Source organism: Urocitellus parryii, chromosome 11 (assembly GCF_045843805.1).
Source record: "Urocitellus parryii isolate mUroPar1 chromosome 11, mUroPar1.hap1, whole genome shotgun sequence".
Taxonomy (NCBI): Eukaryota; Metazoa; Chordata; class Mammalia; order Rodentia; family Sciuridae; genus Urocitellus; species Urocitellus parryii.
The window spans coordinates 15,866,255-15,881,984 of NC_135541.1; the positions used below are offsets into that span (position 1 = coordinate 15,866,255).

At 49.6% G+C, this 15,730-nt stretch overlaps 1 protein-coding gene across 1 annotated transcript in view; it reads right to left on the bottom strand.

Annotated features, from left to right (window-relative positions):
* Slc9a1 (solute carrier family 9 member A1) overlaps positions 1-15,730 on the bottom strand; it is a 56,277-nt gene that overhangs the window by 13,796 nt on the left and 26,751 nt on the right. The window lies entirely within an intron of this gene.

Genomic DNA, 15,730 nt, shown 5'->3' on the forward strand with positions numbered 1-15,730 from the left:
CCAAAGGCAAACAATAGAGGGTGAAGTGGCACATAGGAGACAGAAAAAAAGCACAGAAGAATCAAAGAACTTTGGTGCAGGAAGGAACTCAGGGACATTGCAGCCTGGGGTCTGCAAACCCACAGAGCACATGCAGTGAGCTCTGATCCCAGCCTTGCAGGAGGCAGGCATGTCCTTGGAAGGCCAGGTGACAGCTGGAGACAGGCTCCAAGAAGTCAGCAGGGATTGGTTAGTTTCAGCTTGTGAGATTAATCTATGAGTCACTATTCTAAAGCCCAATCCTACCCATTCTAAAGATGGGAGAGCTGAGGCTCAGAAAGAAGAAGGGATTTGCTCAAAGTCACAGGCAAATAAGTAGCAGAACCAAGAGGGAATCTAGGTGTGACCCCCCAGGCTCCCATCAAACTATATTTCTGAAATTCAAGCTCTCCTAGCCTTCTGTCCCATGAAGATTCCATATGTCCCTTTGCCCAGGACCCACCAACCATTCCCCCAAGCTGGTCCTGGCAGCACATGCTACTCTTTTGTGGTCCATCTTGGGGTCCAAACCCAGGTCTCAGAGGTAGTAAAAATCCCCACCAGAAAGGGCCTTTCTCTCAATGCCAGGTTTGTCCAGAGCTCCAAATTCCCTGAGTTATTTGGTTTTATTTGACTGTTTTGTTTTGGGGTAGGGTGGTGGGTGAAGAAGACCTGGGCATCCATCTGCATGTAGGGTCCTCTAACCCCCAGGGCCCACTTGGTCAACTGAGGGTATGACCCTGTGCTCAAGGAGAAAGCTCACTCCCTCCCCTTCATAGCCAGGAACCTCTGAGCAGGCAGATTTCCTATCTGCTCATTATTATTTGCCCAGGACTGAGGACACAGTAGATGTTGAACAAATATCTGCTGATTTGAAAATGCAGAGGGCTGAGACATACCCACATGATTTCAGAGAACCTGTCTAGCCAGGCGTCTGCTCTCACTGCCCTGAGTTCCTTGGGAAGGAGGGGGAATTGAAGTCCCTGCTCCTCTCAGTCACTGAGCGGGTAATGCTAACACAGCCACAAGTCAAGGCTCAACTGAAAACACTACCCAGGCCCAGCACGGTGCCAAGTTCCCAGGAGACACTCAGAATGTGCCGGGAAAAGATATGTCTCCATCCTAGGTTGGGAGGGGACCTCAAAACTACCTTGTGCATTTTCTTCATTTCAAAACAGACCTAATCAAAAGTCATCTTTTGTGTTGAAAGTCCCCCAGTCTTTAAAGTCCACTGATAACACCCAGAGTTCAGCCAGCTGATACACAGGGGAGGGCTAGGTCACGCTGGTCCCAGTCTGTCTTGCTGTACAGGATAAAGCCCAAATGCTCAGCACTGCCTCTGCCGACCCGTCTTGCCCTGGGTCCCCTTCCTTCTCCCCACAGTCAACCTTATGTTTCAGCCTCGCCAAAGTCCTTGTCATTGGCCCGAATAGCCACATTCTCTTTTGCCTGCAGACCTCTGCCGAGTTTTTTTCCTCTCTCTAGACACCATTCCTGCACCTCCACCCCTCCTGTGTGGCTGGCACCATGTGCTGGTGACTTCTCTGCCAGAAAGCGTTCTCTGACCACCCTGGCTGCCCAGGTCAGGGCAAGAGCCTTTCCCTGGCACTTTCTTCTCTCATAACTTTCAATGCAGTTCACCCAGTTCCTCTCACCCCAGCACCCACTGAGGCCAGAGAGCCCCAGCAGAAGTAGTGGAGGACCATGGCACCCTACCCACAACCTGTGCTGCCCTCGAGGGGAGACAGGAAGGCCTGGGGGTTGCTACAGTTGGATCTTAAATGTCCCTCAAAGGCCCATGTTTTAAAGGGTGGCACTATTGAGAGGTGGAGAAATCTTTAAGAGGTAGGGCCCAGAGGAAGCCTAGGTCATGGGGTTCTGCCCCAAAGGGGACTGTGGAACCCCCAGTCCTCTCCTTGTTTTCTATTCCCTGGCTGGTGATCGAAGTGGTTTTTCTCTGCCATGTGTTCCTGCCTTGATGTCACAAGCCTAAAGCAAGGGCCAATCAATCATGGACTAAAACCTCCAAAACTGTGAGTCAAAACATTTTCTCTTTATAAGTTGATTATCTCAGGTATTTCATTATAATGACAGAAAGCTGACTGATATGGGGCTTAGGGGAGTAGTTCCTGCAGGCACAGGCCAGAGACCAGCTTTCCCAGGCCAGAAGTCCTGCTCCAGCCAGCTGACCCTCCTCAAGTCTCCCAGACTTAGCCCTAGAAGGGGAACCTACAGCTGCCTCAGGAGGAGATAGAGTCTAAAGAGACAGCCCAGGACAGGCAGATGACAGCTTCTAACTCCGCCTAGCAAAAAAGCTCAGAAAATGCCTCTCACCCCTGGGCCATCCATAGGTCCAATCCACAGAGCTTTCCTGGCCTAGGAAATACCAGAGAGTGAGCTGGAAGCCCACAGCTCCGGCCTGGGGCTGAGAAGGCATGTAAAGGGAGCCAAGAGCAGAAACACAGGGATGCTCATGTTCCTGGAGGCGTCCTACAACCCAGCGCTGTGCTGGGAGCTTGGCAAGTGCCATTCCACTTGGCTCTCACAACAGCTTTGTGGAGTAGGTACTGTCCCCATTTTGCAGAGGACAAAGTGGGCTCCGTGAGGTAGTGTGGCTTCCTGATGTCTGCAGGAGGAGCACCACCCCAGCTTCGGTATCTCAGCCCTGGAGCTGAACGCTAATTAGCCCTCTGCTGAAGCACCAGTATTCTTTCTGAACTGGGCTGGGCTGGGCACTTGGGACAGTGCAGCGGCTCCTCAGGCTCTGCACCTCATGGGAAGCTCATGGGGATAGCCATGCTTTTCCAGGCCATAGGACTGCCAACCCAGGTAAACAGATAGCTGGCATTCCCATGGGACAGATGAGGAGCTGGAGCTCTGAGAGGAGGCAGGACATTCCCTGCTAGGCCACCCAGGACTGGCTCCCAGGCCTCCTGACCAGGAGACAGCGCTTTCTTCTGCGTAAGCCGGTTCCCAGGGAACTGGGGCTAGAGCCCTGTTCCTGGAGCAGCCTCCTCAGTCTTCTGTTTGGTCCTGCCTCCCAGGGACCAGCAAGAGCTCTGGGCCCTCATCAGTGCTCTGGGCCTAGGGCAGGGCCAGGGCCAGGCAGTGGGGGAAGTCTGGATCCACTCTTGGCTCCTGGCCCGTGATGGGCGGCACATTACTGGAAAGCCTTCCAGGGCTGGGGGAGAGTGGATCCCGTCAGGAGGAAGAGGCTCCTTCAGGCTCTGAGAAGTGAGGAGCGCATGGGGGCCTGTTCTAGCTTGCTTTCTCCCAAGGCCCTGATTCCACCAATCTTCCCACTCTACACGCCTGAAAAGTCTCCTCAAAGCACAGGAAGCTTGCTGACTCCAGGTATGGTGAAGGGGCAACAGAGAATGGCTGGGGTCCCTATAGCCTGACAAAGGCCCAGTATTGAGGCAAGATCCCAGGAGGCCAAGAAATGAGGCAAAACTTCTCTAACACTCAAACTTATGACAATGGTGACATCACCAGGATGGAATTGGGACTGGGCAGAGGCAGTTAGAATCAGATCCAGAGACATGAGAGCTGGAACGGACCTCATTTAATTCTCCATTACGTGGATAGAGAAATGGAGACTCAAAGAGAGTGAGTGACCTGTCTGTTGTCACACGACCAGTTCCACCACAAGAGCTGTGACGTTCCAAGTCCAGTGATCCATCAAAGCCACATGGCCTCCTTCCAGACATTCTGTCCTCCCAGAGCAAGGAGGTGAGAAGGTGTGGAATTCAGCATCACCCAGCCCTGGGACAAACCCTTAGTCAAGTTCAAGGCTGGCCTCCCCTTGAAGAAAAGAGGCTGGGTAGGAAATGTTTCTCATTCCATCCAGTGTAGGTGGTAGTTTGAAAACACACACACACACACACACACACACACACACACACACACACACACGGGCATACTGGCAGACACATTGCCAAACCTGGGTTGGCAGGGGCTCCCGGCCCCTCTGTAGCTGCTCTGCCCTTCACCAGGAAAATGTTTTATCTACATCTCTCAGATCATCCTCATCGGCTTGGACTGGCACAGTGGAGCAGGCAAGGCTGCCCCAGGTCACTGTCAGTTGCCAGGGTGACCAGATACTCCAGATCCCACTTCCCACAACACTCCCCTGGCCTGGGAAGTCAGAAGGGAGTTCTGGGAAGAGGGGTCTCTGAGGCCCACCAGAGTACCAGGTCATCAGGGACCGAGGTGCAGGCTGGGGGCTCTGCCGCCCTACTTCCAGGCCTGGGGACTGCTCTGGGGCTGCAACTCGGCCAGGTCCCAAGGGATTCCTAGTTGTACAGTGATTCCATTTCTTTAACTCCCTCTTCAACTGCCCCAGCAACCAGTCTCAACTACAGCAATGAAAGATAATACCTCACAATGAAAGCTCAGCACTCTACAGTTTATAGTAGGACACACCGATATTTTTTAAAATTCGTCAGCTCCTCACGCTCCAGGAGGTCTCAATTTTAAAGTAAGGAAATGAAGGCTCAGAAAAGTTCAACAACCTGCTCAGCATCACACAGGTGCCTGCTGGCATCCAAAACCCAGTCAGACTGGCTCTGGAGTCTCATTAATTTAGCCACTCGCTACATTATCCCTAGATTTAGTCTTATTTTGTTTCCAAGGGGAGTGTCCACCCAGCACTAGAGACACAAAGCGGTTCCCAGAAGTCCAGGGTAGCCATTTCTTTCCAAGAGCCCTTCTCCAGGGACATCTCCCCCTTCTCCCCTTCCTCTCTTGGGGCCAGGTACAGTTCTTCCACCTGTGAAGCTCACCCTATCTGAAGCTTCTAGAGTTAACTGAGCGGGGAGGGGTCAGTCTTTTCTATCAACTCTTAGGGAAGCAGGTGGGAATTATCAGACTGTTGATTCTTCCCCCACCAAGCCCGGCTGTGAGACAGGGAGAAAGATAAACTAGATTGGAAGTGACTCAGCCACTGCCTCAGCAGGTTCCCAGCCAGACTTGCAGAGGAGACAGACATGTGGCATTAGCCATCCTGCCCTGTGTTCCCACCTCCAGTAAATTGAGCTCCAAGTCAGGGTGTAGCCACCAACTAGTTGGGTAGTCAATTTCCCCACCTGTGCAAAAACTGACTTCAGAGGGTGTCTGGAGCACAAGAAGAGATAATAACGGTAAAAAAAAAAAAAAAAAAAGGCCAACCAACATTGCAATTCAATGTTAGCAAAAGTGGTGACTAGGTCATCTTCTTCAAAATCTGAGAATAACATGAATATAATATGACCTATTGCTGTATGGGCTATAAGCTCCCCAAGGTGGGAACTTTCTAGTGTTATCTGAGTATCCAGCTTCTAGCATGGAGTAGGCAGGCATCAACTCTTTGTAGACTGAGATCAAACTTATTTGTTAGATATAAAGGGATGACTGTGTGCTTTCAAGAGTGCATGTTGTTGTTAAAGAAAGAGTAGGTGGTGTTCCCAGAGTAGGGGCTGTTTGAATTGGGCTTTGAAGGATCAATAGAAGTCTGCCTGAAGAGAAGGGTTAGTTGGGCATGCTGGCACACACCTATAATCCCAGCTACTTGGGACTGAAGGAGGAGGATAATCTCAAGTTCAAGGTCAATTTGGGCAATTTAGCAGCCCCTGTCTCAAAATAAAATTTTAAAAAGGGCTGGGGATGTAACTCAGTGGTAGAATACTTGCTTATCATGTACTGGGCTCTGGGTTCAGTTCCTAATAACACATACACATACACACACACACACACACACACACACACACACGTGGGGTGGAGGCCAGGGGAAGGGTTGGGTTGGTATCCTCTAAAAAGCCTAGCACATAGTAGCCATCACATAGCAAATGGATATATGTGTGATGAATTAATGAAAAACAAGGAAATAAATCAAACAGGAAGGCAGGTTGGCTTCCCCAAGCCTTCGCCAAATCCCAACATGAGGGCTGTTGTGAAGATGAGATGAAAGGATTATTTTAAAGCACTGAGCACAATACCTGGGACACGTGTCTGGTCTCATTTGCTGTCTGTAATTGGGACGATGATGCCACCTCTAGAGTGGCTGGAAGTGTCACTGAGATCATTTAATTAGAACTCCTAGCCCACAGCAGTAACTCAACGAATAACATTTTTTTAAAAATGTAAACCCATAATGGCCACTCAGTAGCACTGCACTTGTTGTGTCCCTCTGTGAGACACACTCTCCAGCACGGGGGAGGGAGGGAGGGAGGGAGAGATGCTGAGGCAGGAATCTGGGCTGGGCCGTGTCACACCTCCTCTTGTTTCACCTTAGACACTGACCCCAGGTGACAGGTGAGAAAACTGAGGGTCAGAGAGGTGAGGTGACTTGCCCAAGGCTCCCTAGCTGGGAAGGGCAGTCATAATGAGAACCCAGGGCTCCTAATTGCCAGTTCCTCGTGCCATGCCGCTGCAGTGAAAACTAAGCCTGTCAGGATCAACAGGAAGAGATTCAAGTCTGCAATATGCCTCCCCCACAGAAACAGCCATAAATAAATCTGTTCCGAGTACCTGGGCAGGAATGGCTCCCCATCCCCAGTCAATCTCTGTGCCTTTCCCAACATTCTTCCAGAGAGTGCCTCTGTTTCTTGCTTATATCAATCCACATTTCAGGGAGTCCTACTTGGCTAGTGAGACAGGGTCCCACCCTCCAGGAACATCAGGCCTTGATGGGGAAGAGCTAAAAGGCTCCCTGAACACACAAACAACAACGCTGGGCACCCAAGGCCTGGAGAAAAGAAGGCTGGGCTGGGGGCCAGAGCCAGGTTCCAGGCCTGGCTCTTTCCTTCAGTAGCTATGGACTTTGGGCAAATCATCATGCCATTTTTCTTGTGTGCCAGCAAGTGAGAATCAAGCATTGGGCATAGAAGCACCTTGTACACTGTAAAGTGGCAGAGATGGCTGATAACAGACAAGGAAGGACAGAAGCACCATGGCAGGTCAGAGGGGGCTGGGCAGCCCCAGAACAATAAGCAGAGTGAGGCAACCAGGAGTCATCTGTGGCTTAGCAAGAGAGGCTGTTCCAGAGGACAGATTATTGTGCTCAAAGATCCCAGGGATAAGAACTTTAGCAGTGGGGACAAGCTCCCTCCCAATTTATAGTCCCTCTCTTTTTATCCTCCTGTCTCCATCAACCCTTCTACTCCAGTTACCAGAAGTTTCCCAACCCCATCTCTGAGCATACAGTGGGAAACATCATCTTAAACTTCTGTCCTCTTCTCAAAAGAGTCAGCAGTTGCCTCCTCTGGGAAGCCTTCCCTGCACCTCCAGGCTGAGTCTGGTGCTCCTCCAAACTGAGGAACTGGATGCTCTGTCATTAGCTCTCAGGTCTGTGAGGCACCCGACACACAGCTCTGGGCCCTGCAAGGGTGACACCCAGGATGTGTGGTTTAAGGGAATGATGGGCACTTCCTAAAGGATGTGGGGCTAAAGCTTGGTCTCGAGGATGGGGCAAGACTGTGGGCAAATGAACAGAGAGTGAACCTCAAAAGCCACCAGAGGCTGCTGGGGCCTACAGCCTGCGGGGAAATGAGGCTGGACAGAGGGAGCTGCTGGCACATGGTCCTGAAGCAGGCAGACACTACAGGACTTAAAAGTCCTACAACCTTTGGGCTGGGCCAAAGCCTGACCAAGAATGCCACTGTCTCAGCCTGCAGTGAGGCTCTCCTGCCCTGGGGCTCAAAGACCCATTTCGTAGCCCCCACTCCATCTCACTCCACACTGAGCAGCATGTTTTGAAGTCCGGGCTCTCCATGAATCCATATTGAATGAATTCCACTGGGCAGATTCTCTGCCCCCGCAGTGAGGCGGAGGATGACTCACACAGGGGGAGGGGAGGGACAGGGACCAGGACAGCAGTAAACAGCGTGTGTTGACAGGAGACATAACAACAGGCAGCAACAGTGCCTGGCAAGGGAGAGGGCTCCAGCAGCCAGCAGGGAGGTTACCTGGATAGGGGAAGCTCAGGGAGTGGGCTTTACTTGGGACAGGTGGGGTAGGACCTCTAGCTCCTGATGCTCAGGGCTGGGCTGGGCTGGGCCCCTGATAAATGACCATGTGATACGCCCTGGTTTGACTTTCAAAGTGGAAATATGTTGCTTTGGTGATCTGCCTATCTATCTCTCAATTCATTTTGTGGTACTGGGGCTGACCTTGAACTTTCTATCTAACGGCTTCAGCCATCCAAGTTGCTGGGATTACAGGTGTGAGCCATCATGCCTGGCTTGCTTTGATGATTTTAAATAGAACCTGTGGTCATTTGAAAAAAAAAAAAATTTCCCCAACATATATAAGTGCTTTTCAGTAAGAGAAACATCTCCTGGTGCTTCTCCCCGCTTCCCTAAACTCATTATCCCAGGTTCCACGCCAATCTACACTGTTAAGTTTCAAACTTTTCTGCATCTCTTAAAGTCATGTATAGGGCTGGGGCTGGGGCTCAGTGGTAGAGCGCTTGCCTAGAATGCGTGAGGCCCTGGTTGGATCCCCAGCACCACATTAAACAACAACAACAACAACAAAAACACTAAATAGGGCTGGGGTTGTGGCTCAGTAGTAGAGCATTTGCCTAGCATGTGCGAGGCCCTGGGTTCGATCCTCAGCGCCATGTAACAATAAATAAATAAAATAAAGGTATTGTGTCCAACTACAACTAAAAAATAAATATTAAAAAAAACTAAATAATAAAATCATGTGTAAATGGAAGTTTTCACCATAGAGAAATGATATATGTTTGAGGAGATATGTTTCATCTAATTTAAACATTATACAATGTACACATTTTGAAATATCACATAACCTCACTAATAATGTATGATTTTATTTTTCTCTTTTTGCAGTGTTGGGGGATCAGATCTAGGGCCTCACACATGCTAGGCAAGTGCTCTCCCATGGAGTGAGATCCTCAGCCCCTAATATATATAATTTTGATAAATTTGTATCAGTTAAAAAAATATTAAAAATTACATGTGGGCTGGGGTTGTGGCTCAGTGGTGGAGCATGTGTGAGGCACTGGGTTAGATTCTCAGCACTACATACAAATAAATAAAATAAAGATCCATCAACAACTTAAAAATATTTTTTAAAATTACATGTAAATGGTCAAACTGCTTCTGTGGGGCACAGACTGCTCTAAGCACTCGACCTCAGCATCTCATTTAATTTCTTTCAACACCCCTAATTCAGTAGGTACTTTTATTCTCCCTGTTTTAAATCACACAAGGAGAAGGTCAGAGCATGGCCACTATTTGCCCCAAGGATGCACGGCCAGGGCTACACAGCACTGTTTCAGAGCCACCTGACACAATGCTGACCCCGACCTTCCACTCTCCACCCCTGCCACCTCTGTAGAAGCCACCTCTGTAGGTGCTGCCTTGCCTGCGCCATAAAAACTCAGTGACCTCAGTGCAGCGGGGCAGAGGCAGGTTTCTCACACCCCAACATCCTCCACTAGGAGCCCCATGCAGGCCTTGCCTGTGTCGCTGGCAGTAAAATTTTGGCTTCTGGTTTATCTCCACTGTCACCTAACCCAATGGCACTACTGGCATTAGAAAAATCTAAATGACATTCTCAGCGAAGGGAGCCATTTTGGGCTTTCCAGATTTCAACCTTGGAGTGTGGGGGAAGTAAAAACAGAACGCTGGGGCTGGAAAAGAACATGGGTGGCCTTGGTGTGTGGCTTCCTAGCTGGGGCTTGCCCTCCTGTGCCCGCCTGTCATTGCCTGTCCATGCCTCTCGAGATGCTCTCAAGACATATTGGGAGTTCCAATGCCAGTTTGTCCCACACCTGAGTTGTGAGACAGGGGGAAGAAAAAGAAGAGAGGGTCCATTTCTAGAAACTTTACAGCCACAGGAAAGCTAATTTTTCCTCTTCTTTTGGGTGGGGGATAGAGTATTGTGTGCAAAATGTGAATTTGGGAGAAAACCAAAATCAGGTATACAAAATACTTGTTTCCAGCATCCTTTGAAGTCAGTTAGCTTACACATATTAAATCTATTACATATAACTTGAACTGCTTGAAATATCATATTTGGATAGAACGGTGGGATATAGAGAGGTAGCAGAAAGCAGCACAAAGAATTCCTCCAATTTCTAGGACAACTACATAGAAAAAACCCCAGTGATGACATCCCATTTTTTCTTTTCTCTTTTTCTTTCTTTCTTTCTTCTTTTTCTTTTTGGTTGGTCCTGGGGATTGAACCCAGGATGCTCTACCACTGAGCCACATCCCCAGCCCTTTTTGTTTTTCATTTTGAGACAGGGTTTCACTAAGTTGCTAAGGTCAGCCGCAAACTGTGATTCTCCTGCCTTGGTCTCCCAAGGTACAGGGATTACAGGCGTGTGTCACTGTGCCTGGCACAACATCCGATTCTCAAGTGCTATTTGGCAGGGGCTGGGGGTTGCATCGAAGAACAAGATTCAGATGGCATTGGTTGGGTGGGAGAAAAGGATCAGCAACCTCAGGGAGGCAACTGGACCCTTCTTTCCCTTGCAGCTCAATCCGTTTTTCGAGGTCTATTACCTGTTTTTCAGGGTCTGGACAGTGATGTAGCAGGGGTGTCAACCACTCCTCATTGTGGGCATCTTGGTGACTCTCAGAGGACAAAGTTTGGCATAGACCAAGAGGATAAGGAACTTCCTGGAGGGGTGTAAAGAGGGGCATGGGAGGATCTACATACAGGGTGGTGAAGACCCCAGGTGATTCTCATTTACCTGTTCCCAAACCTGCTCCTCCTTCAGTTGCTCAGGCCCCAACCCTGGAATCACCCTGACTCCTTTCTGCCTTTCTCACTCCACTCTAACCATGGACAAAACGTGCTGGCCCCTCCTTCCAGATGTGTGCCCACTCGGCCCCCTTACCACCTCCTCTGCTAAGGCCGGACTTGAGTCATGGGACCACTCGCCTAGCCCAATGCAATAACACTCCTGAATCCGCTCTAGAACCCAGGCTCTTGCTACACCAGCCAAGAATGAACCTTTTCAGAGGTAGGATGTACTTTTGAAAGGGAGGGATGAACCCTTTTAGAGACTTCGACCTCACACTTAAATCTCCACCCATTCCCCGCCAGCTCTCCTGGCCTTCTTGCTTTTCCTTGAGCATATATGAGACTCCACCTCAGGACCTTTGCATTTGCTGTTCCCTCTGTCTGAAACACTCTTTGCCAGGCTCCCTCCCTCTCTTCAAGTCCTTACTCAAAGGTCACCTCCTCAGGGAGGTCTTCCTCACCCTCTCTGTTCCCTCACCCTGCTTTACCTTTCCTATGGCGCTCATCACTTCTAGACAGTACTTGCTGATGATTCCCACCAAGAACCAAGCTGAGTGAGGGTGGGTTCAGTCCCCATCATTGATGTGTCCCTGGCACCTAGACTTGTGCCTGGTGTGCAATAAGCCCACACTTGATATCTGATGAATAGATGATTATCTCTTGCCTCATCACCATCTGAGGTTATAGTGAGGGGTCACATGAGACCACAGGTAGAAAAGCACAGAGCACGAGACCCTGTTGGGCTGAGTCACTAACATCTTGTTCCCAGAGTCCTGCAGAACTGATACATGGCTCTATTGAGAGTCTGGCTGCACTGCAAAGTGGGCTGCTTTGTCTCCCCTTCCAGACCACAGGCAGGTTCCTACCTACAAGCAAGGGGAGATCTGTGCTGTTCACCTCCGACTCTCCAGCACAGAGCACAGAGCACAGAGCTCAGAGCTCTGAGCACATGGTGGGGCCTGAGACTTGCTTGTTGAGCCTGCGCTACTACTTGAGGGTTGAATTCCTGCTCTCTTACTCTCCAGCGTTTGATGGCAGGCATGTTGGTGCTAAACTCCAGAAGAACTGGCCCTCACCTTGAAGGAGGTAAGAGTCGGGGAGGCACTGTGAAGGCCTTGCAGGTAAAGCACAAGCATCCAGCAAGGCAGGAAGACAAGGAACGGCAAGTGGAGGAAGAGGAGTTCTACCAGGAGCAAAAGGCAGCGAAAGCTGGAGAGGAAGTCATTACCTAGATGGTCATAAAGCAGTCTTTGCTCTGGTCCTCACAACGAGCCTGGACAGTGGATAGTAGACAAGGAAACAGAAGTTCAGAGAGGTCCAAAGACCCAAGATCACATGGGTAGCAGTGGAGGCAGGTCACAGTTCCAGTACTGCTGACTCCCAGTCCAGTGCTTGCCTACGGCCAGATGGTAAAAGGTCTTACATACACTGTGGGGATGCTGGGGGTGGATTTCTAATCAACCTGAAGAACCAGGTGGAGATGACCAGGCTCCTCGGGGACAGAGTCAAGGGAGATGGCACTAGCCACCCAGGCTCCTCATCCTGGGGTGGGGCAGAGCTGTCCAGCCACTCAGCCATTAAGTCCAGGCCCCAGGGATGGCTGGCACTGCCTCCTGCACGATACCTGTGGTGTGAGGAGCCTCCCCCTCCAACCTCCCAAAGCTTCCAGAGACCAGAGAGCTACATTAAAAGGGGGGAAGGGGCTGGGAGCAGTGGTGCACACCTGTATTCCCAGCTACTCTAGGAGCTGAGGCAGGAGGATTGTAAGTTCAAGGCCAGCCTGGGCAACTTAGTGAGACCCTGTCTCAAAATAAAATTTTTTAAAAGGCTGGGGGGATAGTTCAGGGAGTAGCGCACTTGCCTAGCAAGTGCCCTGGGTTCAATCCCCACCAAAAAAAAAAAAAAAAAAAAAGCCGGGGGTGGGGAGGAGCCTGAGTTAAGCCCAGGCTGGGGATCAGGAGATCTCTGGCCTCAGTTTCTCCTGCTCCAGGGACTTTTGAGAACCTCTCCAGCTCTGGCATCTGATGGAGGAGCTCTGCTTTCGGACAAAGCCAGGCTCCATCACACTCACTGCCTCTGACTCTGCCAACAAGTGCGGCATCTGGGCCCAGGACATCGATGGAGCCACAGCAAGACGGCAGGGCAGGGCAGTGTAAGGAACCCTGGCCTGCCAACAGGGAGCTGGCTTCGGCTCTGGTTGGAAGGTCAACCTCTCTGTGGCCTAAGGCAGATCACTGTACTGTCCTGAGCTCAGTTTATTCCTCTTACACTGGGATAAGAAATGCCCCACAGCACAGGGTTGCTGGGACACAGAAGAGGGATGGAGGTGACAACACAAAGAAAGCAAAAGCCAGCCACCCACCCAGAGAAGTATGGCCATCATTGACAGTTTTTTGTTTGTTTGTTTTTAATTTTGAAACAGATTTTGCCAAGATGCCCATCTGAGTAGCCAGGATGGTGGTGTGTATCACCGCACCCAGCTGACAGCTGTGCTTTCGAGGAAGACACGGGGGCCGTGGGTTTAACAGCTGGTGGCAGAGTGCTTACCTAGAATGTGCAAGGCCCTGAGGCGGATCCCCAACTCTGCTCTCCCCTCAAAAAAATCAAGAAAGGAGTAGATAACGGCACCTTGGATGGAAGTGGGAGGTCAAGGAGCTTCTCTGTTCTGCAGGGGCATGGCTGCCCACCTTCTAGGGCTTGGTAGCCTAGTGTAGCTGCCACCTGCCCTGATATGGGTTTGACATCAGCATGGATGGGATGCAAAAGCAGGGGGTGGCCTTCTGTTGGAGCAGAGGTCACTCTCTGCCCACCCTACAGCCAGGCCCTGCTGAGGTGAGGATCCAGGGGCCAGGACAGTAGGCTATGCTGGGGGCAGCTTCTATTTAGGGGTGGGTATCCAGCACTCTGAGGCCTAAGGCACAGGGACAGGGACCCCACATTCAAGCTGGGAGATGCTGAGGAAGATGGCTGGGAAGGGGGCATCCAGAAGAACCAGGAGAAAGTCAGCTCAGGGATCTGTCCAGAGTTTCAACCCAGATTCAGCTACCCGTCAGGGAAGCAGGAGGGCTCCATGGTTAAGAGGCTGCACAGGCTGTGAACCAGGCAGACTGGTCTCCTGCCACCAATCAGCCATGGCTGCTTGGCAGGTATTCAACCTCTGACTCTCATTGTCTTCATCTGAAAGTGGGGAGGAGGGCTCAACCATTTCCATCTCAAGGGGCCATTCTGTATTTAAAGCATGAAGAGAGATCCTACAGAATGAGAGAAAAATCTTCATCAGAGCTCCCTCTAGCAGAGGATTAATACTCAGAATACATAAAGAACTCAAAAAAGTAACACCAAGCCAGGCATGTGGCGCAGGCCTGTAAACCCAGCAATTCAGGAGACTGAAGTAGGAGGATCCCAAGTTTGGGCTCAACTTCGTAAGACCTGGTCTCAAATTTTAAAAAATACAAAGTACTGGAGATATAGCTCAGTGGTAAAGTGCCCCTAGTTCAATCCCCAGTTCAAAAATAAAACAAAACTATACAAAACTTACCACACAAAAAAGTGCCCCGTCAATAAATAGGTAAATGAACTAAATAGACATTTTCCAAAAGGAGTACAAAATAGCCAACAAATATATGAAAAAAATGTTCAACATCTCTAACAATCAGGGAAATACAAATCAAGACTACAGTGAGATTTCATCCTATTCCAGTTAGAATGGCAATCATCAAGAATACAAATAATGATAAATGCTGGAGAGGCTACAGGGGAGAGGGAACTCATACACTGTTGGTGGGACTGTAAACCAGCAGACACTGTGGAAATCAGTGTGGAGGTTTCTCAGAAAACCAGGCCTGGAACTACCATATACAGCCACATCACTCCTCACTATTTACCCAAAGAATTAAAAAGGCAACATACTATAGTGATACATGCACACCCAGGTTTATAGCAGCACAATTTACAACAGCCAAGTTAGAGACCCAGCGTAGAGGTCCATCAACAATGAATGGAGCCAGGTGCATGCCTGTAATTCCAGCAGTTCAGGAGGCTAAGGCAGGAGGATCACGAGTTCAAAGTCATCCTCAGCAAAAAAATGAGGCACTAAACAACTCAGTGAGACCCTGTCTCTAAATAAACTACAAAACAGGGTTGGGGATGTGGCTCAGTGGTCAAGTGTCCTTAAGTTCAATCCCTGGTACCAAAAAAAAAAAAAAAACAAACAAATAAAAAAAACAATGAATGGATAAGAAAATGTGGTATATATCCACAATGGAGCAATAAAGAATGAAACCATGTCATCTGCAGGAAAACAGATGGAATCAGAGAACATCAGGTTAAGGGAAACAAGCTAGACACAGAAAGTCAAGGGTCTTATGTTTTCTCTCATATATAGAAGCTAGAGAGGAAAGAAGGATCTCATGAAAACAGAAAGGAGAACAGTGCAAGAGAGGAAGGGATTCCAGGGGAGAGATGAGAGGAGGGCAAGGGGAGAGACCAGGGAATGAAACTGACCAGATTATACTAAGTTTGTGTAAGCATGTCACAGGAATCCCACTGTAATGTGTAAGTACTATGCACCAATAATTAAACAACAACAACAAAAAGATAAGTCTACAAAAACAAAACAGAACAACAACAACAAAGCCAAGGGCTGTTTTGAGCAACTAATAAGCTTATATGCCTTAGCCAGACATAGTGGCACATGCCTATAATCCCGGCTACTCTGGAGGCTGAGGTAGGAGGATCACAAATTCAAGGCCAGCTTCAGAAACTTAGCCAGACTCTATCTTAAAATTAAAAAGGTTGGGGATGTAGATCAGTGGTAGAACACCCCTGGGTTCTGTCCCTAGTACCAGGGGGAGTCATTATGCATCTCAAGCTGCAGCCAAAGCAAGCACTCAGAGTGCTGTCTCTGCGTCCTCCCAACTCAGTCCTGCAGACAGCCTGTTGGCGTCAGGACACA